We start from the raw sequence: 25,825 nt of genomic DNA, 5'->3' as shown, positions 1-25,825 counted from the left end.
GAAGGGATAGCTTCTCGGACAGTAAGGCATTCCGTAAAATGTTTGACTTTATAGTTATAGTATCGTTCCCACACGGTGTATCGCTCCACTTTAATTTCCAATCCAAAAATTAAGTTGTCTACTAACCATACTGTACAGCCCATTTGCTCCCGGAATATCTCGTTGGACTCCCTGATTCACGGAATGTATTAAGCTATTGACTTAGCCGTTTGAATCTCAAAGAAGGTGGTAACTTTCTTGAATGGTATGACCCTCGATTTTCTATTTCTTGCATGAAATTATGGCGCTCGCCACTAAATTCTATAATAGTTCGCACCTCTGAACGCGGTGTTACACTCTGGATATATCGGGTCAGTTTTTCGGAGGGTGAAGCATTCTGTAAAACATTTAACCCTACAAGAATAGGTAATGTTCCAAAACGGCTTGACTGCCTGCTTTAATATTAATACGGAGAATTAGCGAGTCAATTCCCAATACAGGTCAGCGAAATTACTCCCGAAATACCTGGTATTTCCTCCAAATCGCAGGATCGGTTAAGGTAATGACTACGCGTTTCGAATCTCAAAGATGGTGGTATCGTTCTCGAACTGCTTGGCCCTCCACCTTCTAATTCATACATGATGTTAAGGTGCCCGTCACTTAAATCAATACCAATTTCTGTTTCTGAGCACGATGTTATACTCTCTATGAAGTGGGAGGTACTCGCGGAAGGTAAGGTCTTCTGAAGAACGTTTGACACTATTGCAAATGCTAATGCTTTCATACGGTGTCACAATCTATTTTTATATTCCAACTGTAAATTAAGGTGACCATTGCCAACAATATCCCTCGCATGTACTGCTGGAACACCTACTTGGCACTCGGCGGTACTTCAGGATATGTGAAACTGTTCTCTTAGCCGCCCGTCTCTCATAGTATGTGGCAATGTTCTCGAGCGGTTTGACGCTCGATCATTTAATTCGTACATGACATCAAGGTGCCAGTCACTAAAATGAATACCAACCTCTTTCCCTGAACACGGCGATATACACTCGATACAGCGGGTCAATTTTTCGGAGATAAGACCACCGGAAAAGTGTTTGCCATTATAAAAACAGGTAACGTTCTCAAGCAGTTTCACGCTATACTTTAATATTTAAACCGTGAATTATGGTGTTCATTGCCAATACCCTTCAGTAGATATACTCCGGATATGCCTAGTGTGACTCTCGGAACCACAGAATAGGTGAACTATATGTGTTATATGTGCGATTTCACGAAGTAGTTAGTATAGTTATCGAACGGTTTCACCCTCGATCTTCTCATTCATAGATGGAACTAAGGTGTCCTTTACTGCAATGTATACTAATTTGTATCTCTGAATACGAAGTGATACTCTACATCAATAGGGTTAAGTACTCTGAGGGTAAGATTTTCTGTAAAACTTTTGAAATTATCCCAATATATAGCGGTAGACATATGTTTCACTCTGTACCTTAATACTCTAACCGAGAACTAAGGATGCCAATAGTGTACAGCGGATGGTCTACCGGAGTACCTGGTTTGACTCCCGGAATCACGGGAGTGGTGAAACTATTGGACTTATCTGTGCCACTCAAAAAGTATTTGGTAACGTTCTCGATCGGTTTGACTCTCAATCTTGCTATTCATAGATGAAGGTAAGGTGTCCGCCTGCTAAAATGTCTTCTAATTTGCTTCTGTGAATACAAGGCTAGACACTTTACACAGCAGATTGGGTTCTTGGAAGGTAAAGAGATATGTAAGAGGAATGACTTCACAACAATTCGTATTTCTCTCCGACGATTTGACTCCGTTCTTTAATACACATTGCGAGAATTAAGGTATCTACTGCCAATTGCATTAACGTGATTTACTCCAGGAATGCCTCGTTTGGCTCATGGAATCACAGGACAGGTGAAGCAATTGACTTAGCCGATCGATCCTCTAAGAACGTGGTAACGTTCTGGATGTGCCTGACAATCGATGTTCTATTTTATTGATGAAGTTAAGGTGCCCGGCGCTAAAATGTATTCACATTTGTTTCTCTGCACACCTTGATATACTGTCAATACTGTGCGACATGCTTTCGGACGGTAGGGGCGTTATTAATACGTTTGACCTTATACGAACTCGAAACGTTCTCAAAGGGTTCGTCGCTCTACTTTACTATTTTCTCCCGGAATTATGTTGTCGATTGCCAATCCCGCTCAGCGAATTTATTCCCGGAATACCTGTTTTCAATCTAGGAATCACAGCAAAGGATAAGCTATGGTATTGGCCGTTCGAACATCAAAGAGGTCGGTAACTCTCTCAAAACGTATGACCATCGACCTTCTTATTCATACATTATATTAAGGTGACCGTCACTGAAATGAAGACTAAGGGGCCCGTCATTAAGGCGTGCTGCAACTTATTCAACTGTACACGATGCTATGCTCTCGCTAGAGAATGTTAGGTTCTCGGATGGTAAGTTATTCGTTATAAAGAATGACTTAATGCGAATTGGCAATCACGGCCGACGATCTGACACTCTACTTTAATATTCATACAGTGAATTATGACAATAATCTATTGACAATAATCTTCAGCAGATTTACTCTCGGAATACATGGTTGAGCTCCAGGAATCACAGAATGCGTGATGCTATTGACATCGCCGTTCTATTCTCAAAGAAGGTGGTACCGTTCTCGAACGGTTTGACTCACGACAACGCCATTCATATATGGAAATGAGTTCCGCATCTGCTAAAGAGTCTACTAATTTCGTTCCGAGTACACTAAGCAAGACACTGGCGACGGCGCGATATGTTTTTAGAAGGTAAGGCCTTCGGTAAAATGTTTGATTCCATACCAATATGTATCGTCCTGCAACGGATTGACTTGGCATTTTGTTATTCAAGGCGTGAGTTAAGGTGCCTATTGCTAATACTATATAATGCATTTACTCCCGGATTAACTGGTTTCTCTCTCGGAAACAAAACCTATGTGGAGCTATTGACTTTGCTGTTCGAATCTCAAAGAGGGTGGTAACGTTCTCAAACGGATTAACATTCAATCTTCTAAATCATGCATGATATTAATGCGCCCGTCACTGAAATGTATACTAATTTACTTTTCTGAACACGAAGATATAATCTCGAAACTGCGTGTTAGCTTCTCGGTTACGATGGCCTTCGATAAAGTGTTCGAGTATATATCAATAGATAACATTCTATAAAAGCATGCCTCTAGTCCTCAATATTTATACAATAAAATTGCGTATCGAATGCCAATACTGCACGCCGCGCATGGACGCGGACTACATGGCTTGACTATCGGAAAGACAGGATAGGTGAAGCAGTAAGCTTTGCAGTTCGACCCTCAGAGAAGGTGGTAACATACTAGCAAAGTTTTACTCATGATTATTCTATTCACATATGTAAATAAGATGCCCGTCATTAAAGTGTATACTAATATGTTTCAATGAATACGTAGATATGCTCACGATATAGTTGCTTTTGTTCAGGGAAGGTAAGGTATTCGGAAAAAGAAGGACTTTAATAATGCTCGTCGAGGGTTTAACTCTCTACTTTAATATACACACCGCGGATTGATGTGTCTATTCCCAATAGTTTTAAGTGGACTTACTCCCGGAATACCAGGCTTTACTCTCGGAATCACAGGATTGGTGAAGTTATTTACTTAGCCGTTCGTCTCTCACATAAGGTGCTGACTTAACTGATCGACTCTCAAATAGGGTGGTAACGTTGTCGAACGCTCTAGCCCTTGATCTTCTAATTCATACGAGAAATAAGGGTTCCCGTCACTAAAATGTAAACTAATGTGTTTCTCTGAATCCGAAGTTATACATTGGATACGCCGGATTAGGCTCTCGGAAAATAAGGTCTTCGGTAAGAAGAATGACTATATAGAATTTGTTAACGATCTACAAAGTTTTGACAATGTACTTTAATATTCATAACGTGAATTAAGGTGTCTATTGCCAAGCTGGATAGCGGATTAACTCCCGGGATATCTGTTATGAAGTTCGCAATCACAGGATGGGTGAAGCAATTGATAGAGCCTTTCGAACCTCAAAGATTGCGGTAACGTTCTTGAACTGTGTGACCCTCGATTTGTAATTTGTAATCAACGTGCCCGTCACTGAAATGAATACCAATTTCTTTCTCTGAATACAGACTTATAATCTCCATGATGCCGGTGAGGTTCGTCGAACATAAGATCTGCTGTGATACGGTTGACTTTATACCAATCGGTAACGCTATCAAACGGTTTGACGCCATTCTTTCGTGTTCAAATCGTGATGTACGGTCCCTATTCCCCATATTGCTCAGCGGATTTACTCCTTAAGCACCTGGTTTGACAATCCGAATTACCGGATAGGTGAAACTATCAACTTAACCGTTCGCCTCATACAGATGGTGGAAACGATCTCGAATGGTTTGTCTCTCGATTATTCCATTCATACATGAGAACAAGGTGTCCGTCTCTATGAAATGTCTACTGCTTTAATTCCGTGATATACTAAGCATGACACTCGCTACAAATGGTTAGGTTTTTGGAAGGCAATGTATCCGGTAGGAAGTTTGACTTTATAACATTTGGTACTGTTCTCCGCCGGATTGACCATCTCGTTTAATATTCAAACCGTGAATTAAGGTATCAATTGCCAATTCTGTACGGCGCATTTACCCCTGGATTATCTGGGATGACTGTCGGTACACTGGTTATGTAAAGATACTGACATTGCTGATCGAATACCATAGAAGGTGGTTATGGTCACGAAGTTTGCACTCGACCTACTAATTCATACATGAAATTTAGACCCCGTCATTAAAATGTATTATAATGTGTTTCCCTAAACACGACATTATACTCTTGCTACGGTGGGCTTGCTTGGCGCAAGGTACGGCTGTTGGTGGAAAGATAGACACAATCCAAATAGGTAAAGTTGTACAACTGTGTGACTCTCTGCTTTAAAATATGTAGCGTGAGGTATGGATTTTAATGCCGATACTGTACAGCGGATTGACGCGACATGTCTGGTTTGACTCTCGGAATCACAGGATATGGGATGCTATTAACTGATCAACCCACGTACAGGTTGATAACGTTCTCGCACGGTTCGATCCTCTACCTCCAAATTCATACATGAAATTAAGGTGCCCATCACAAACATGTATAATGATTTGTTTCTCTGAACACAAAGTTACACTCTGAATACAGAGGGTTGAGATCTTGTAACGTCAGGCCTGGGGCAAAAAGTTTGACTCTATAGAATCTTTTTATGTTCTCCGATGGTATAACTCTATACTATAAGGATCAAAACGTGAATTGTGGGGCTTATTGCATCCGCAGTACAGCGGATTTACTCCAGGAATGACTAGTGTGATTCACGGAAACACAAGTGCTGGTGATGCTTCGGACTCCGTCGATGGAAGTTGAGAGGCGGATATAACGTTCTCGAAATGGTTGACTCTCGATCTTCTTATTCACACATGAATTTGTGGTGGCGGTCACTAATGTATATTCATTTGTTTCTCTGAACAGGATATTAAATCCACGATACAGCGCCTTATGTTCTCGGAAGGTAAGGTGTCCGGTAACGAGTATGACGCTATTCCAGTAGGAAATGGTCTCAAACGGTTTGACACTCTACAATAATAGTCATATCCTCTATTGCTAATAATATTCAGCACATTTATACTTGACGAAGATGTCCCGCCGTATCGAGAGTATAACTTCGTGATCAGAGAAAGAAGCTAGTGTTCATTTCAGAGACGGGCACCTTAACTTCATGTATGAATTAGAATATGGATGGTCAAACCGTTCGAGAACGTTAGCACCCTCCATGAGAGTCGTACGGATAAGTCAATAGCTCCAACTACCATGTGATTCTGAGAGTAAAAACACGTATACCTGGAGTAAATCCGTTAAGGAATTGGCAGTAGGTACCTAACTACACAGTTTGAATATAAAAGTAGAGAGTCAAACAGAGAATATTACCAATTGGTAACATATCGTTCGTATTACCGAAGTCCTTACATTCCGGGATGCTAACACGCTGTATTGATAGCTTGACTTCCTACTTAGAGGCACACAATATTGTACATTTTAGTGGGGGCCCCTTAATTTTATGTATGAATTAGATGATAGATGGTCAAGCATTTCCAGAAGGTTACCACCCATTTCGAGATTTGAACGGCTAAGCCAATAGCATGACATATCATGTGATTGCAAGGCGTAAACCAGGCAATCCGGGAGTAAATCCGCTGGACAGGATTGGCAATAAGCACCTTAATTCACAGATCGAATATTAAACAAGAGCATCAAACCGTTGCAGAACTTTACCTATTAGTATACATGCAAACAGTTTACCGAAAGCCTTACCTTCCGTGCAGTTATCCCGCCGTATCGAGAGTATATTTTCGTGATCATGGAGGTAAATTCTTGTACACATTAGTGACGGGCACTTTCATTTGAAGTACAATTTAGAAGATTGATTGTAACACCGTTCAAGAACGTTACAGCCTTCTTTGAGAATCGAACGTGTATGTCAGCAGTTTCTGCGATTCCGAAAGACAAACCAGGCATTCCGAGAGTCAGCAAACTGTACATTATTGGTAATGGAGACCTTGATTCACGGTATGAGTTCTAAGGTACAGAGTCTATTCCCTGTAGAGCCTTACCCATTGGTATACTGTCAAAAGTTTTAATGATGAACATACCCTCCACGAACCTAACCAGCTGCATAGAGAGTATAACGTCGCGATCAGAGAATGAAATTAATCTCCATTTCAGTAACGGGCACTTTAACTTCATGTATGAATTCGAATATGGAGGGTCAAACAGTACGATAATAATGTCCAAGGCGACAAATTAGTACGCATTTTTGTGACGTACACCATAATTGTATGCACCCATGAGAAGAGCGTACGAGAAGTCGATCCACAACGTTACCAATTCCTCCGAGAGCCGAAGTTCAAGATCAATAGCTTTAACTATCCTGATATTCCGAAGATCAAACAAGGAATTCCGGCAGTCAAGTCGGTGTATACTTCTGGCAATAGACACCTTATTTCACGGTTTGAATATTAAAGTAAGGCGTCAAATCGTTAGAGCGCGTCACCGCATGCTACAAGGTCACACGTTTTACCGATGGGCTTACCTTCGGAGCAGCTATCCCGCTGGAATAAGAGTGTAACTTCATGTTCAGAGAAAGAAGTTAGTCTTCCTTCTTGTGACGGGCACTTTAAATTCATGTATGAATTAGAAGATCGAGTGACAAACCGATGGCGAACTTTGCCACCTTCTGCGGGAGACTGTCCGCATAACAAATAGCTTCACCAATCCTGTTATTCCGAGATCCATGCGTGGTATTCCTGGTGACAAATCCGCTGTACAATATTAGCAGTGGAGAACTTAATTCACAGTTTGAATATTACAGTAGTGCGTGAAACCGTTTTAGAACGTTAATTTTTGGTATAAAGTCAAACCTTTTATCGAAGACCTTACCTTTCCAGAACCTAGCCCGCAGTATCAGGAGTATAACGTCGTGTTCAGAGGATCGAATTAATTTACATTTTGTTGGCGGTCACCTTAATTTCAGGAATGAATTATAAGGTTGAGAGTCAAGCCGTTCGATAACGGTCCCATTATCATCGAGAATCGAACGGCTAAGTCAATAGCTTCACGATTCCAGTGATTCGATGAGTCAATCTAGGGCCTTCTGGAGTAAATGCGCTGAACGGCGTAGCCAATAGACACCTTAATTCATGGTTTGAATAATAAGGAAGAGCGTCAAATGGCTTGAGATCAAGGCCAATTGGAATTAGGTCAAATACATTACAGATGGCCTTATATTCGGAGAACAAAACATGGCGTTTCGAGGGTATAACATCGTGTTCAGAGAAAGAAAATGGTCCTCATTGGTTCTCCGGCCGAGAATTTAGATGTCTATTGCCAATGCTTTGCAGCGGATGTTTTCCTAGAATGCCTTCTTTGACACTCGGCATATTAGTAGAGGCCAAGATATTGACTTAGCCGTTCGACTCTCAAACAAGGTGGTAACGATCTCGAATGGATTGACACTAGACCTACTAATTCATACATGATATTAAGGTGCCCGTCACTAATATGTATACGAATTCTTCCTGTCGAGAGAGCGGGTTAGGACCTCGGCAGGTAAGGCCATCGGTAGAATCTTTTGACTTTATACCAATAAGTAATGTTCTGCAACGGTTTGACCCTATTCTTTTATATTCGAACAGTCACTTAAGATGTCTATTGCCAATCCAGTCCAGCTGATTTACTCCTGATATACCAAGTTTGACTCACGGAACCACAGGATAGGTGAAGCTAATTTGTTAAATGTGCGTTTTCACAAAGCATGTGGTAATGTTCTGGAAATGTTTGCCTCTAGATATTCTCATTCATACATGAAACTATGGTGCCCGTTTCTGCAATGTATACTAATTTGTATCTCTGAACACGAAGTTATACTCTCGATACGGGCGGTTCGTGTTTCGGGGATGAGATCTTCGGCAAGAGATTTGTCTACGAAAAAAATTGGTAAAGATGTACAACGGTTTGCCGGTCTGCTTTAATATTCATATCGTGCAGTAAGGTAGCTATTGCCAATACTGCGCAGGGGATTTACGTTAGGATGACCTGGTTTGACTCCCGTAGTCACAGGATAGGTGGAGCTATTGACTTATCCGTTCGGCTCTCAAAAAAGATTCACATTCTCGAACGGTTTCACCCTTGTTCTCCTTCATCATAATGTGTTTAAGACACCCATCACAGAATTGAACACTAAATTCATTCTCTGAGCACGAAGTTGTACTCCCCATACAGCGTGTTATTTTTTCGGAGGGTAAGGTTTACGCCAAAGCGCCTCACTTTATGGCAATTGGTAACGATCACAAACAGATTGTCGCTCTATCTTAATATTCGAACTGTGATTTAAGGTGTCTAATGCCAATACTATTCAGCGGATTTACTCCCGAAATACCTGGTCTGATTTACGGAATCTATGGTTAGCTGAAACAATTGACTTATCCGTTGGAATCTGAGAGAGGGTGGTAACGTTCTCGATCATTTGACCATCGATCCTTTAATTTCTGCATGAAGTTATGATGCCCGTCACTGCAACGGTTACTAACTTCTATCTCTGAACACCAAGTAACACTCTTTATGAAGCTGGTAAGGTTCGCGTGTAGTACGGCCTTTGGTGAATCGTTTGAACTTACAACAGTTGCTATCGTTCACAAACGGCTGAAAGCTCAATTTTAATATTGAAACCGTGAATTAAGGATTCTATTGCCAAAATGTTCAGCGGATTTGCTCCCAGAATACCTGGTTTGACTCTCGGAATGGCAGGATAAGTGGAAATATTGACATAGCCGTTCGACTCTCACAGAACGTGGCGTCCTCGAACGCTTTGACGTTCGATTTTCTAAATCGAATTTATGGTGACGTCAATAAATTGTATACTTATGTGTTTCCCTAAACACGCAGCTATACTCTCGAAACGGCGAGATAGCTTTCGACCGGTAAGAAAATGGGTAAAACGATTGACTTTATAGGAATTAGTAATGTTCTCAAACGGTTTGACGCTCTACTTTGATATCCATACCGTGACTTAAGGTGTCTATTGCCAATACTGGTAAGTGAATTTATTCCCGTGATACCTGGATTGGCAATCGGAATCACTCGACAGGTAAAGCTACTAACTTATCCGTTCGTGTCTGACAGACGGTGGTAACGTTCTCCAAAGGTTTGACTCTCGATCATCTAGTTCATACATGAATATATGGTGCCCGTCTCTGAAATGAATGCTAATTTAGTTCTCTGAACACGAGATGATACCCTCGAAGCGGCAGCTTAACTTCGCCGAAGGTACTGCTATCGGTAAAGTGATTGTCTATATGCCAATAGGTAACGTTCCACATCGGTTTGCCACTCTACTTTAATATTCAATTCGGGAAATAAGGTTTCTATTGCCAATACTGTTCAACGGATTCACTCCCTATTACCCCAGCGTTTCGACATCCAAAGAAGGTGGCACCTTTCTCTAACGGTTTGACTCTCGATTATATTTTTATACATGAAAATGTGCTGTACGGCAGCAAAAGTATGGCACACGCTAAAGCGGTTCAGATTCCCTTATGGTAAGGTACTCGATAAGAATACTGACTTTATACGTATAGGTAAATTTCTCCGACGGTTTGAGCCTTTGCTTCAATATTCATACCGTGAATAAAAGTGTATAATGCAAAACTGTTCAGCAGATTTACTCGCGGAATACTGCGTACGTCTCTCGGAATCACAGGATAGGTCAAGATATTAATTTAACCGCCCGTCTCTCACAGAAGCTCATAACGTTCCCCAACGTAGAGACTCTCTATATTCTGACTCACACATGAATTTAAGGTGCCGTCACTAAATTGTATACTAATGTATTTCCCTAAACATGTAGCTATACTCTCGATACTGCGGGCAAGTTTCTTGGATGGTAAGGTTTTCGGTAAAACGTATGACTTTATACCAACTGGTAACGTTCTCAAGCTGTTTCATGCTCTGTTTTAATACTCAAGCCGTGAAATAAGGTTTCTAGGCCCAAAACTGTTCCGCGGATATAAACCCGGCATACCTGGTTTTTCTTTCGGAATTATACGATGGGTGAGGCTATTGACTTGGACGTTCGAATCTCAAGGAATGTGGTCCCGTTCATGAACGGTCTGTCTTTCGATTTTCCTATTCATGTATGGAAATAAGGTGTGCGTCTGCTAAAGTGTCTACTAATTTGATTCCGAGTACAGTAATCATGGCACTGGCGATAGCGTGTTAGGTTTTTGGTGGGTATGGTCTTCGGTAAAAGGATTGACTCCATAACCATAGGTGACGTCCTACACCGGATTGACTATGTACTTTGTTACTTGAACGGTGAGTTAAGTGGTCTACTGCTGATACTATATAATGGATTTACTTCCGGATTAACTGGTTTCGCTCTTGGAATCATAAAATATGTGAAGCTATTGTGTATTCCGTTCGACTCAAGGTAGGTGGTTACATTCACGAACGGCTTGACACTGGATCTTCTTAGGCGTACATGAAATTATCGTGCACGTCACTGAAATTAGTACTAATATCTTTCGCTGAACTCGGAATTATTCTCTAGATACTGTGGGTTAGCTTCTCGGAAGGTAAGGCCTTCGATAAAGTGGATGCGTTCATACCCATATGTAACGTTCTACAACGCTTCCACACTATAATTTAATATTCATACAGTGGATTAAGATGTCTTTTCACATTACTGATCAGCCAATTTACCACAGCGATACCTGGTTTAAATTTCGGAATCGCAGGATAGGTTATGTTACTGACAAGGTTGTGCGACTAGCAGAGAAGGTGGTGCCTTTCTCGAAATGATAGACACTCGATTTTGAAGTTCATACAGGAAAATGAGGTGTCCGCCTGGTATAATGTCTACTAATTTAATTCCGTAACCACTGAGCATAATACTTCCTACAGCGGGTTAGATTCTCGAATGTAAAGCTCTCTGTATAAAGGATGTCTTCATACCAATGTGTAACGTTCTACAACGGCCTTACACTGTACATTAATATCCGTACCGTGAATTTAGGTATTTATCGCCAATACTGTATAACGATTGACTCCGGGAATACCTTATAAGACTGTCGGAATCACAAGATTGGTGAAGATATTGACTTATCCGTTCGTCTCTCAATGGATGTGGGAACTTTGTACGACAATATAACTATCCACCTTTCCATTCATACATGAAAATAAGGCGTCGATCTGTTAAAATGTCTAACAATTTCTTTCCGTGAGCACAAAGCATGACACACGCTACAACGGGTTTTACTCTCGGAAAGTAAGATATTCGATGAAAAAAGATGACTTTATACAAATTGGTAATATTCATAGACGGTTTGACTCTATACTTTAATATTCATATCGCGAGGTAAGGTGCCTACTTGCGATACTGCGCTGGGAGTTTACTCTCGGTGTACCTGATTTGATTCTCGAAATCATAGGATAGGTGATGCTATTGACGAAGGCCTGCGACTCCCAAAGTAGTTGGTAATGTTCACCGACGGTCTGACTCCCGATTATGCTATTCTTACACGGAAATAAGGTGGTGTCTGATAAAGTATATAGCAATTTGTTACAGCGAAAAGTCCGCGAAACACTCCCTACACCCATCTAGGCTTTTCGGAAGGCAAGGACCGCTGTATAAAGTTTGACTTTCTACCAATACGTAACCTTCTACATCGGCTTGACTCTGTACAGTGACAATACTGTAGCCAATATTGTTCAGCGGACTTACTTCCGGAATACCTGGATTGTCTCGCGGAATCTCAGGATGGTAGAATCTGTTGACTCAGCAGATTGAATCTCAAGGGTGGTAGTTCTGCTCTCAAACGGGTTGACTCACGATCCTGTAATTCATACATGATGATAAGGTGCTCGACTCTCAATTAAATACAAATTTCTTTCTCTGAATACGACGTTATAATCTTGATACTGTCGGTCACTTTTTCGGAGGGAAATGTCTGCTCTCAAATAGTCTGACGCTCTACTGTAATAATCATAGCTTGAATTAAGGTGTCCATAGGCAATATTGTACACTGACTTCTGGCACACCTGGATTGACTCTCGGAATCGCAGGATATGTGATGTTATTGACGTAGCCGTTCGTCTCTTTCAGAAGGTGGCAGCGTTGTCGAACGGTTTCACCACCGCTATTCTAATTTATACATGAAGTTAAGGTGCCCGTCTTTGAAATTAATACTAATTGTTTTCACTGAACACAAAGTTATACTCTCGATGAAGCGGGTGTGGATCGCGGTAGGTACGCTCTTCGTTAGAACGTTTGCATTATAGCAATTGGTATCGATCTCGAACGGATTGACGCCCTGCTCTAACATTAAAACCGAGATTTTAGGTGTCGATTTCCAACAATGATCAGCGGATTTACTTCCGGAATACCTGGAATTAGTCTTGGAATCACAGGACAGGTGAAGCTCACACACCATACCAGTTCATACTTGAAGTTAAGGTGTCGACACTCAAATGAAAACGAATATCTATCTCTGAACACGACGTTATACTCTCGATACAGCGGGTCAGTTTTTCGGTGATAAGGCCATCGGCAAAGTGTTTGACTTTATAAAGACACGTAACGTTCTCAAGCATTTTCACGCTATACTTTAATATTGAAGTCGTGAATTATGGTGTCCATTGCCAATACTCTGCACCGGATGTACCTAGTGTGACTCTCGGAACAATAGAATAGATGAAGCATTTGTGCTATATGTGCGATTCCACGATGAAAGTGGTATCGTTCTCGAAAGGTATCATCGTCGATCTTCTCATTCATACCTGAAGTTACGGTGCCGTTCACAGCAATGCGTACTTATTTGTATCTCAAAATACGAAGTAATACTCTACATACATCGGGTTTAGTTCTCGGAGGGAAAGGTTTTCTTTAAAACTTATGATATCATTCCAGTATGTAACGGTCAACAACTGATTGACACTGTACTTTCTTATTCAAACCGTGAATTAAGGTGTCTATTGCCAGTACGCTTTAGCGGACTTTCTCCCTGACTGACTGGTTTGACTCCCGGAATCACAGGATTGGTGAAGGTACTGCCTGAGTTGTGCAAGTCTGAAAGATGGTGGTAACGATCTGGACCAGGTTGACCCTCGATCTCCTTATTCATCCATGAAGTAAACGTGCTAGTCACTAAATTAAATACAAATTTTCTTCTCCAAGCACGTAGTTGTACCCTCGATACAACGAGATTGGTTCTCAGAAGGTAAGGCCTTGCGAAAATGTTTGACACTCTAGCAATACGTAATGTTCTACAAAGGATTGACGCTATACTGTAATATTCATACCGTGCATGAACGTGACCATTGGTAATACTGCACTGTGGATTGACATCCGAAATACCTGGCCTGACCCTCGGAACCGCATGATAGTTGTAGCTGCTGACTAAGCCGCTCGTCTATCAAAGAAGGCGTTAACGCTCTCGAAAGGATTGAACTTCGATCTTCCAATTCATACGTGAAACTAAGGTTCCCGTCATTAAAATGTATTCTAATTTGTTTCCCCGGACACGATGCTACACCCTCGATACATCAGGTTAGGTGCGCGGAGAGTAGTGTGTCCGGTAAGAAGTTTGTCGGCATATCAATTGGTAAAGTTCTCCTACGGCTTGTCTATCTAGTTCAACACTCATACCGTGAATTAAGCTGTCTTTCGCAATACTGTTAAGCGGATTTACTCCCGAGTTACCTGGTTTTACTCACGGATTCACAGGATAGGTGATGTTATTGACGTAGCTGCTCGTGTCTCTCAGAATGTTGTATCGTTCCCGATCGGTTTAACCCTCGATCATCTTATTCATGTATGAAATTAATGTGCTCGTCTGTAACGTTCGTTTGTACCTCCGAACACGGTGATATACGCTTGGTACAGCGGGTTAGTTCCTCGGAGGGTATAGTCTTCAGTAAAACGTTTGATTTTTTACCAATTGGTAACGGTCTGTAACATGTTTACGATCTACTTAAATATTCAAACCGAGAATTAATGTATCTAATGCCAATACTGTTCAGCTGATTTACACCCGGAATGCCTGGCTTAACTTTCGGAATCAGAGGACAGGAGAAGATATTGACTAAGCCGTTCGACTCTCAAAGAAGGTAGTATCCTCCTCGAACAGCTTGACACTTCATGTACGTATTCGTACTAGAAATTATGCTGCGCGTTACTTAAATGTATACTAATATGTTTTTCTGAACACGAATTTATACTCTCGATACAGCGGGTTGGCTTCACGGAAGGTAAGGACTTCTGTAAAAATTTGACTCTATAGCTATAGGTAACGTTCCAAAATGGTTTATATCTGTTCCATAATATGTATAAAGGGAAATAGCTTATCTGATTCCATTACTGTACTGCGGGTTTAGTCTTGGAATACCAGATTTGTATCGAGGAATCACTAGACTGGTGACGCTATTGGCGTACCTGTGCGATCATCAAAGGAGGTGGCAACGACCTAGAACCGTTTGACACGCGGTCTTCTAACCCATACATGACATTATGGCGTCCATTGCTAAAATGTATGCTAATGTGCTTCCGTCAGCACTAAGCAAAATACTCCCTGCAGCATGTTAGACCCTCGGAATGCAAGGTGTTTGGAAAAAAGAATGACGTTTTACCTATTGGTAGTTTCCTCCGACGAATTGTCTATCTACTAGAATATTCACACCATAAATGAAGTTGTCTGTTGCGAGACTTTTATGTGGCTTTGATCCCGGAATACCTAGTTTGTCTCACGGAAAGACAGGATGGGCGTAACTATTCACATAACCGTTCGTCTCTCAAAGAAGGTTGCATCGTTCCGGAACCGTTTCACCCTCGAATTTCTAATTCATACATGATTTCTCTGAACACGAAGTTATACTATGGATACAGTGGGTTGGATTCACCGCAGGGAAGGCTTTCGATAATAGTTTGACTCGGTACATATTGGTCACGCGCTGCAACGATTCGACAGAGTACTTTAACGTTTATGCAGTGCAGTAATGTGAATAAGGCCAATACTCTTCGGCGGTTTTTATCCTGGAATACGTGGTTCGCCACTCGAAATCACTGGAAAGGAGAAGCTATTGAATTAGCCTCGCGACTGTCAAAAGAGGTGGTATCGTTCTCTGATGATTTGACCCTCCATCTGCCTATTGATGCATGCAATTAAAATGTCCGTCTGCTAAAGTGTCTACCAATATGCTTCCTTGAACACAAAGCAAGACATTTGCTGAAGCGGGCTGGGTTATCGGGGGACAAGTTCTTTGGTAAAAGGTTTGACTCTCTTCGAATAAGTAATTCTCTGGAACGGTTTGATGCTCTGCATTGATATTCACACCTTGAAATAAGCTGACTGTTGCCAATACTGTTCAGCGCATTTACACCGGGAATATCTCATTTGACACTCGGAATTACAGTATAGTTGAAGTTATTGACTTAGACGATCGAATCTCTGTGAAGGTTGTAACGATATCAAGCAGCATGACGCTCAATCTTACATTTCATACACAAAATTACGGTCCCCACCACTAAAATTTATACCAGTGTGTTTCCCTAATCACGTAGCTATACCCTCGATACAGCGGGTTAGCTTTTCGGACGGTACGAGATTCGGCAATACGTTTGACATTATTGCAATTGATAACGTTCTCACACGGTGTGACGCTCCATGTTAATAATCTCAACGCGAATTAAGTTATCCATTGCTAATACTTATCAGCGGAATAACTCCCGCCATACCTGGTTTGACAATCGGAATGGCAGGGTATGAGAATCTTTTGACTTCGCCGGTCGATTCACAAATAGGGTTGTAACGTTCTCGAACGGTTTGACAATCGATCTTCTAATTCATTCATGAAGTTACCGTGCCCGCCGCTGAAATGAATACTAATTTCTGTCTCCTAGCACGAAGATGAACTCTCGATGCAGCAGGTTAGTTTTTCGGAGGGTACGGCTTTCGGCAATGCGTTGGACTTTATACCAATTGGTAACGCTCTCATACGGTTTCACGCTCTACCGTAATATTCAAACCGCGAATTAATGTCTCTATTGCCAATACTGTTCAGTGTATTTTCTCCAGGAATACCTGGTACGGCTCTCTGTATCACAGGATAGGTGAAGCTATTGAAGTGGCTGTGCGGCTAGCAAAGGAGGTGGTAACGTTCTCGAACGGTCTGACTCTGGATGTTGCTATTCATACATGGAAATAAGGTGTGCGTCTGCAAAAGTGTCTACTACCTTGTATCCGTGAACATTATGCTAGACACTCGCTACAGGGGGTTAATTCCTCGGTAGGATAGGCCTTCGGTATGAAATTTTACTCTAGACTAATAGGTAACGTTCTACAGTCATTTCACGTGTGATATTAATATTCAAACCGTGAATTAGTGTGTTTGATGGCAATACTGTTCTGCCGATTTACTCCAGCAATATCTGGTTTGACTATCCCAATCAAGGGGTAGGTGAAACTGTTGACTCAGCTGTTTTTGTATAACAGAATGTGGATACGATCTCTAAAGATTTAACCCTCGATCACTAAATTCATGCACGAATTGAAGGTGCCGTCACTAAACTGTATACTAAAATTATCATGTAAACACGAAGTAATACTCTCGATGACGCGGGTGAGATTCGCGTATGATCCGGCCTTCGGTAAAACGTTTGACTTGGCAACAATCGCTAAAGTTAACCAACGTCTTGAAGCCGTACTGACTTATTTTAATATTCAATCCGTGAATTAAGGTGCCTATTGCCACAGCTATTCAGGGAATTGACACCCGGAATACCTGATATAACTCTCCGAATCAAGGGATAGGAGAAACTATTGACTTAGGCGATCGTATCTCTCAGAAGGTGGCAACGTTCTCGAACAGTTTGATCCTCGATCTTTTAACTCATTCATGACATTAAGGTGCTCGTCACTAAAATATATAATAATGCTTATCCCTATACACATAGCAATACTCTCGATACGGTGGGTTAGGCTCTTAGACGTTAAGGCCATCGGTAAAGTGTTTGACTTGCTACCAAACAGTAGCTTTGAATCGTAACTCACGGTGTGAATATTAAAGAACAGAGTCAAACCGCTGGAGATCGTTACCAATTACTGTAACGTCATGCTCCATACCGGATACCTTACCATTCGAGGAAATAACCAGCTGTGTGGTGGGCATAACTTCGGGTTCAGGGAAAGAAACTAGTGGACATTTTACCAGGCGGACACCGTAATTCAACGTATGAATTAGAAATTCGGGAGTCATACCGTTCCAGAATGTTACCACTTTCTTTGAGTGTCGAACTCAAATCTATTAATCTATTATTAGCAATAGACATCTTTATTCACGGTATGAATATTAAAGTACAGCGTCAAACCGTTTGAGAACGTTACCAATTGGCATAGCGTAATACGCTTTACCGGATACCTTACTTTCCGAGAACATTAGGCGCTGTATCGTGGATTTAATATCCTATTCAGAGAAACAAATGAGTATACATTTTAGTGACCGCCAGCACAAATTCATTTATGAATAAGAAGATCGAGAGTCAGCCATTTCGAGAACGTTATCACCTTCTCTCAGCGTCGAACGGCTGAGTCCAAAGCTTCGCCTGCACTTGTGTTTCCGAGAGTCACACCAGGTATATCAGGAGTATTTCCGATGTATACAATTGGCAGTTAACACCTTATTCGCGGGTTGATTATTGAGATTGATCGTGTACCCGTTGGTGAACGTCACCAGATGGTATAATGTCAAACCTTGTATATAAGACCTTACACTCCGTGAACCTAATCCTCTGTCTCGACGGTATAAAATCGAGATCAGGTATACAAATTAGTTTACATTTTAGTGACGGGCTCCATAGTTTCATGTATGAATTAGGAAATCTAGTGTCAAACCATTCGAAATTGTTACCACCTTTCTTCAGTGTCGCATATCTATGACAATATCTTCACGCATCCTGCGATTCCGCGAGACACACCAGTCATTCCGCGAGAAAATACGCTGAGTAGCTTTGGCATTCGAGACATTAATTCTCCGCATGAATTAAAAGTAGAAGGTCAATCCGTCGACGAACATTACTATTTGGTATATAGTCACTCCTTTCACGAAAACAAATAGGTACACATTTTAGCAGAAGCATACGTGATTTTCAAATATGAATTTGAAGATCGAGAGTCAAACGGTTCGCCAAATTTGAAAACATCTGTGAGAGATGAACGGCTAATTCAATATCTCCACCTATCTTTTGATTCCGGGAGTCAAACAGGAAATCCGATGGTAAATCCGCTGAACAGTATTGGCAATGGATATCTCAAATCACGGAGTGAATATGAAAGCAGGCCGCCAAGCCGTTTAAGAACATTAGCAATTCGTGTAGTGTTAAATGTTTTACAGAATGCCTACCCTCCGAAAGACTGACCCGCTGTATCGAGAGTATAACAGCATGTTCAGAGCTGCGAAATAGTATACATATTGGTGACGAGCACCAAAATTTCATGCATGTATTAGAAGATCGACGGTCCAATAGTTCGAGAAGCTTACCACCATTTCTGAGAGACGATCAAATAAGTCAATCGCTTCTCATATCCTGCTATTCGGAGAGTCAACTCTGGTACTTCGCGAGTAAGTACGCTGGACAGAATAGGCAATAGACAACCTATTTCACGGTTTCAATATTAAAGTAATGCTTGGAATCTTTTGAGACTGTTGACAATTGCTACAAAGTGAAACGTTTTATCGAAGACCATTGCATCCGATTTGTCCATCCCGCTCCAGGGAATGCCTAGCTTGATGTTCATGGAAACATATAAGTTGACATTTTAGAGATGCGCACCTCAATTTCATGTCTGAATTAGAATATCGACGGTCAAATCGTTCGAGAACACTACCGCCTTAGTTGAGAATGGAATACATTAGTTAATACTTTCACCTGTAATTGTGATTCCGAGGGCCACACAAGGTATATCAGGAGTACATCCGATGTGTACTATTGGCAGGGGACACCTTAATTTGTGGATGGAATATTAATGTATAGAGAGAATCCGATTGAGAACGTTACCAAATGGTATAAAGTCAAACGTTTTACCTATGATCTTTCGCTGCGTGAACCTAATCCGCTGTCTCGGCAGTATAAATTCGAGGTCAGAGATACAAATTAGTATACACTTTAGTAACGGCACCATATACTCATGCATGAATCAGAAGATCGAGGGTCAAGTCTTTCGATATCGTTACCACCATCTTTTAGAGTTGAACGTCTGAGTCAACAGCTTCACCCATACCTGTGATTCCAAGCGTCTGGCCTGGTATTCATGGAGTTAATCCGCTGAGCAGTATTGGCGATAGAAACATTAATCCATCGCATGAATATTAAAGTTGAGTGTCAATCCGTCGGTGAATATTACACGTAGGTATAAAGTCATTCGTTTGACAGTGAACCTTACCTTCCGAGAGCATAACTGGCATCCGGCATTGTGTTGCTTCGTGTTTAGTGAAACAAATTTGTATTCATATTAGTGTCGGGACCATTGATTTCATGTATGAAGGAAAGGTACGAGTGTAAAACCGTTCGAGATCGTTACCACCATAGTTGTGAATCGAACGCCTCAGTTATTAGATTCACCCGCGCTGTGATTAAAAAAGTCAAACGAGGCAATACGAGAGTCCATGAACTGTACTGTATTGGCAGAGGACATCTTAATTCACGGCTTGAATGCTAAGGAACAGAGTCTATCCCTTGTAGAATGTTACCTATTTGTATAAAGCCAAAAGTTATAGTGAAGACCTTATCCTCCAAGACCCTATCCCGCTGCATCGAGGGTATAACTTCGTGATCAGAGATACAAATTACAGCATATTTTGGCGGTAGGCACCTTAATTTCTCGAATGAATTAGAAGATTGAGTGTCAAACCGTTCGAGAACCTTACCACCTTCTGTGAGAGACGAACGGCTATGTCAATAGCCCCATCTATCCTGTGATTCCGTGAGTCAAACCAGGTATTCGTGGAGTAAATGCGCTGCACAGTATCGGCATAAAAAACCTTGCTTCCCGGTACAAGTATTAATATTAAGAGTCACACTGTCGTTCAACGTTAATCATAGGTACAGAGTTAAACATTCTACCGGATGAAATAGCGTCCGAGAAGATGACCCGTTGTATCTAGATTGTAACCTAGTGTTGAGTGAAGCAAAATAGTATGCATCTTACTGGCGGGCACATTATCTTCATATATGAATTAGAAGATCGATTGTGAATCCGTTCGCGAATGTTACCATCCCCCTTGAGTGTCGACCAGCTAAGCCAATGGCATCACCTGTCCCGAGATTCCCGGAGTAAAACCAGGTATTCCGAAGTATAAATCCGCTGAACGGTAATGCCAATAGACACCTTAATTCGCTCTTTGAATAGTAAAGTCCAGTGTCAAAGCACTTGACAGCATTGCCAATTGGTATAAAGTCAAACATTTTACAATGGCCTTACCTTCGGAGAAGCAAACGCGCCGTTTCGTGAGTTTAACATCGTGCTCAGTGATAGAAATTAGTATTCATTTCTGTGACAGGTGCCTTAATTTCATGTCTAAATTAAAGGATCGAGGGTCAAACCGTTAGCGGACGTTACCACTTACTGTGACAGTCGAACGGCTAATTCAATACATTCATGCTTCCTGCGATTCGGAGAATCAATCATGGTATTACAGGAGTAAATCCGATGAACAGTATTAGCAATAGACACTTCAATTCACGGCTTGAATATTAATGCAGACAGGTTAAACATTGTAGAACCGTACCAATTGCTATATAGTCAAACGTATTACTCAAGACCTTACACCCCGAAAAAGTAACCCGCCGTATCGAGAGTATATCTACGTATCCGAGGAAAAAATTGGTCTCCATTTCAGTGACGGACACCTGTGAATCATCTATGAATTAGCAGATCGAGTGTTGAACAGTTCCAGAACGATACCACATTCTGTGTGACACGAACGACTAGGTGTCAATAACTTCACGTATCCTGCGATCCCAAAAGTCAAACATAGTAATCCTGGGGTATATCCGCTGAACGCTATTTCCAACAAACTCGCTTCTACACGCTATGATATGAAGTAGAGAGTCAGGCAGTAGGATAGGATTACCAATTGTTATAAAGTCATTTATTTGACCCAATACATTTCCATCCGAGATCCCAGCCCGCTATAGCGATTGTCTAGCGCAATTTTCATAGAAACAAATGAGTAGACATTTTAACAGGTGGGTACCTTATCTTCGTGTATGAATAGAACCGTACATGACAAATACATGAATGACATGAATGACAATACAAGGAAGATACAATGGCAGTCAAGCCGTTCGAAAACGATCCCACACACTTTGAGGGTCCAACGGCTGCATCAATAGTTTCACCTATATTTGTGAATCTGAGATTCAAGCCTAGTATTCCAGGAATAAATCCGCTCAACAGCATTTGCAATAGAGAACATAATTCAGGGTTGGAATATTAAAGCAGGATGTCAAACCGTGGAGGAACATTACCAATTGCTGTAAAGTCATACGTCATGCCGAAGTCCTTACCCTCCGAAAAACTAAACCGCTGCATCGACCGTATAGCTTCGCGTTCATGGAGACAAACTATTATAGATCCAAGTGTCGTACACCTTAATTTCATGTATGAGTTAGTGGATCGAGTGTAAAACTGTTTCCGAACGCTACCACCATCATGTGGTATAAAGTCTGCATAAAGTCAAACACATTACAGATGCCCTTACCTACGGTGAAGCAGACTCGCCGTTACGAGAGTATAACATCGCTTTCAGCAGTACGAACTCGTATACAATTTAGAGACGAGCACCTTAATTTCATGCATGAATTAGAAGATCGAGTGTCAAGTCGTTCGAGATCGTTACCACCTTCGTTGTGAGTCGAACGGCTAAGTCAATAGCTTCACCCATCATGCGATTCCTAGAGTGAAACCACATAATCCTGGAGTAAATCCGCTGATCAGTATGGGCAATAGATACAATTATTCCGTCTTCGAATATTAAATTGGGGCGTCAAACCGTTGTAGAAATTTACCTATTCGTATAGAGTGTAACTATATACCGTAGACCTGACCTTCCGAGAAGCCAGCAAGCTATAGTGAGAGTAGTATTACTTCGAGATCCGTGAAGCAAAGCAGTGGACATTTTAGTGACGTGCACCTTAATTTCATGTTTCAATTAGAACATCGGGAGGCAGACTGATTCAAAATGTTACCAACTTCTTTGAGAGTCGAACGGCTAAGTCAATAACTTCACCTCTCCTGTGATTCCGAGAATGAAACCAGGTATTCCGAGTGACGATCCGTCGTACAATATTGGCAATGCACACCTTAGTTCACAGTCAGAATATTAAAGATCAGAGTCAAGCATTTGTAGCCCGTTACATATTGGAATGATGTCAAAAGTTTTGCAGACAACCTTACCCTCCGAGGACTTAACCCGATGTATGTAGAGTATTACTTCGTTTTGAGAGATGTTTTGAGAGATACAAATTAGCATACATTGAAGTAACGCGGATCTTAATTTTATGTATGAAAGAGAAGATCTAGTTGCAAACCTATTCCCGAACATTACCACCTTCTTTGTGAAATGGCACATGTAACACAATAGCTTCACCTATCCTGTGGTTCGGAGAGTCAAACAAGGTATTCCGGGATTTAATCCACTGCACAGTATTAGCAATAGACACCTTACACCACGGTAGGAATATTAATCTTGGGGATTCCAACCGTCGGAATACTTTAAGAATTGGAATAAGGTTATACTTTTTACCCAATTACCTTACCTTTCGAGAACCCAACCAGCTGCAGCGATAGCGGTCCTTAGTTTTCACATGATCAAATTACTAGACATTTTTGCAGACGGGTAAATTATTTACATGCATATATAGAAATACCGTGGGCAAACAGTTCGAGAACGTAGCCACCTTCTTTGAGAGAGGCACAGCTACGTCAATACCTTCAACTCTCCTGCGATACCAATAGACAAACAAGGTATTCCAGAAGTACATTCGCTTTGCAGCATTGGCAATAGACATCTAAATTACCGGCATGCGCATTAAGGTATGAAGTCAAGTCGTCGGAGAACATTACAAATTGTTACAGAGTTATTCTGCTTACAGACTGCGTTTCCCTCCGACAACATAATCCACCTGTATCGAGAGCATGACATCGTGCTATGAGATGCAAATTAGTATACATTTGAATGACGGGAAGCATATTTCATCTTTCAATTAGAAGATCGAGTGTCAAACGTTAAACACGATACCACCTTCTTTGAGAGTCGGACGGCTATGTCAATAGCTTCACCTATCCTGTGATTCCGTGAACCAAACCAGGTTGCCCGGGAATAAATTCGCTGCAACGTATTGAGAATAGACGCCTTTATTCACGCTTTGAATATTAAAGCAGAGAGACAAACCGTCGGAGGTCATAACTAATTCGTATGGAGTCATTCTTTTTACCGAATACATTTTTTACCGAATACATTTTTTACATTTCTTTTTACCGAATATATTTTTATATTATCAGCCGAGAATATTAACCTGCTGTAGGGAGTGTCTTGTACGTTGCTGACGGAAACAAATTAGTAGACCTTTTAGCTGGCGGACACCGTATTTTCATGCACGAACAGCAATACCGATATTCAAACCGTTCAAAAGTGTTATCACCGTCTTTGAGAATAGAACGGCTGAGTTAACAGGTTCACTCATCCTGTGATTCCGAGCGTTAATCCATGTATTCCTGGTGTAAATCCGCAGAACAATAGACACCTTAATTCAGTGTTTCAATATAGAAGCACACAGCAAAACCGTTGTAGAACGTTACCTATTGGTATAGAGACAAACATTTTACCGATAGCCCAATCCTTGGAGATGCTATCCCGCCGTGTCGAGAGTATAACTTCGTATTCATAGGACGAAGGTAGTAATCATTTTTGTGACGGGCACTTTAATTTCATGTCCGAATCAGAAGATGCAGGGCCAAACCGCTCGAGAACGTTGCCGATTCTCTGAAAGTCGAACGTCTGAGTCAATCGCTACACCCATCCTGTGATTCTGAGAAGCAGACCGGGTATTACGAAAGTAAATCCGCTAAAGAGTACTGGCAATGGTCACCATAATTTACGGTTTAAGTAGTAATATAGATATTCGAACAATCGTAGAACGGTACCGACTCGTATAAGGTCAAACTTTGTACCGGATACATTGCCTTCCTTAAACCTAACCAGTTGTAGCGAGTGTCATGCATACTACCTTACAGAATCAAATTAGAATACATTTTAAAGTGAGGGACACCTTATTTTCGTGTGTAAATGGAATAATCGAGCGACAATCAGTGCGAGAACGATACCACCTTCGTTGGGATTCGAACGGCTAAGTCAATGGCTTCACCCATCATGCAATTCCGAGCGTGAAACCAGGTAATCCTGGAGTAAATACGCTGTACATTATTGGCAACAGATTCCTTAATTCGCGGTGTGAATATTAAAATAGAGCGTCACACCGCGTGAAAACGATACCAGTGAGCATAAAGTCATATCTTTTACCGAATACCATACCTTCCATGAACCTAACCCGCTGTATCGAGAATATAATTTCGTGTTCAGAGAAAGAAATTGGCATTCACTTCATTGCCAGGCACCTTAACTTCATGTATAAATTAGAAGACCGAGGGTCAAACCGTTCGAGAAAGTTGCCGCCTTCTGTGAGAGTCGAACGGCTAAGCCAATAGCTGTATCTATATCGAGATTCGGAGAGTCAAACCCTGTATTCCTGGAGTAAATCCGCTCAACGGAATTGCCAATAGACACCATAATTCGCGGTGTGAATATTAATGTAGAGAGAAAAACCGTAGGGGAACTTTACTAATTGGTGTGACAACAACCTTCTTACCGGACACCTTTCTTTTCGCGATCCTAACCCTCTGTATCCAGGGTATAACGTCGTGTTCGGAGAAACAAATCATTATGCATTTTAGTGTCGGGAATCATAATTTCATGTATGATATGGTCGATGGAAGGTTTATACTTCCGAGAACGTTACCACCTGCTATGAGAGTCGAGCAGCATAGTCGGACGCTGAAGCTATGAGGTTTCGAGGGTCAGGCCAGGTATTCCGGACGTCAATCCACAGTGCAGTATTACCAATGGACCCGTCTATGCACTGT

At 41.4% G+C, this 25,825-nt stretch overlaps 1 pseudogene; it reads right to left on the bottom strand.

The window, feature by feature from the left end:
• Positions 1-6,653: 6,653 nt before the first annotated feature.
• The window catches only part of LOC143220143 (cytochrome c oxidase subunit 1-like), a 37,636-nt pseudogene continuing 18,464 nt past the window's right edge, over positions 6,654-25,825 (bottom strand).

This window comes from Lasioglossum baleicum, unplaced genomic scaffold, assembly GCF_051020765.1.
Source record: "Lasioglossum baleicum unplaced genomic scaffold, iyLasBale1 scaffold0231, whole genome shotgun sequence".
Classification (NCBI taxonomy): Eukaryota; Metazoa; Arthropoda; class Insecta; order Hymenoptera; family Halictidae; genus Lasioglossum; species Lasioglossum baleicum.
The sequence above is the reverse complement of the archived record's forward strand: the minus strand, read 5'-3'. Positions and strand labels throughout refer to the sequence as shown.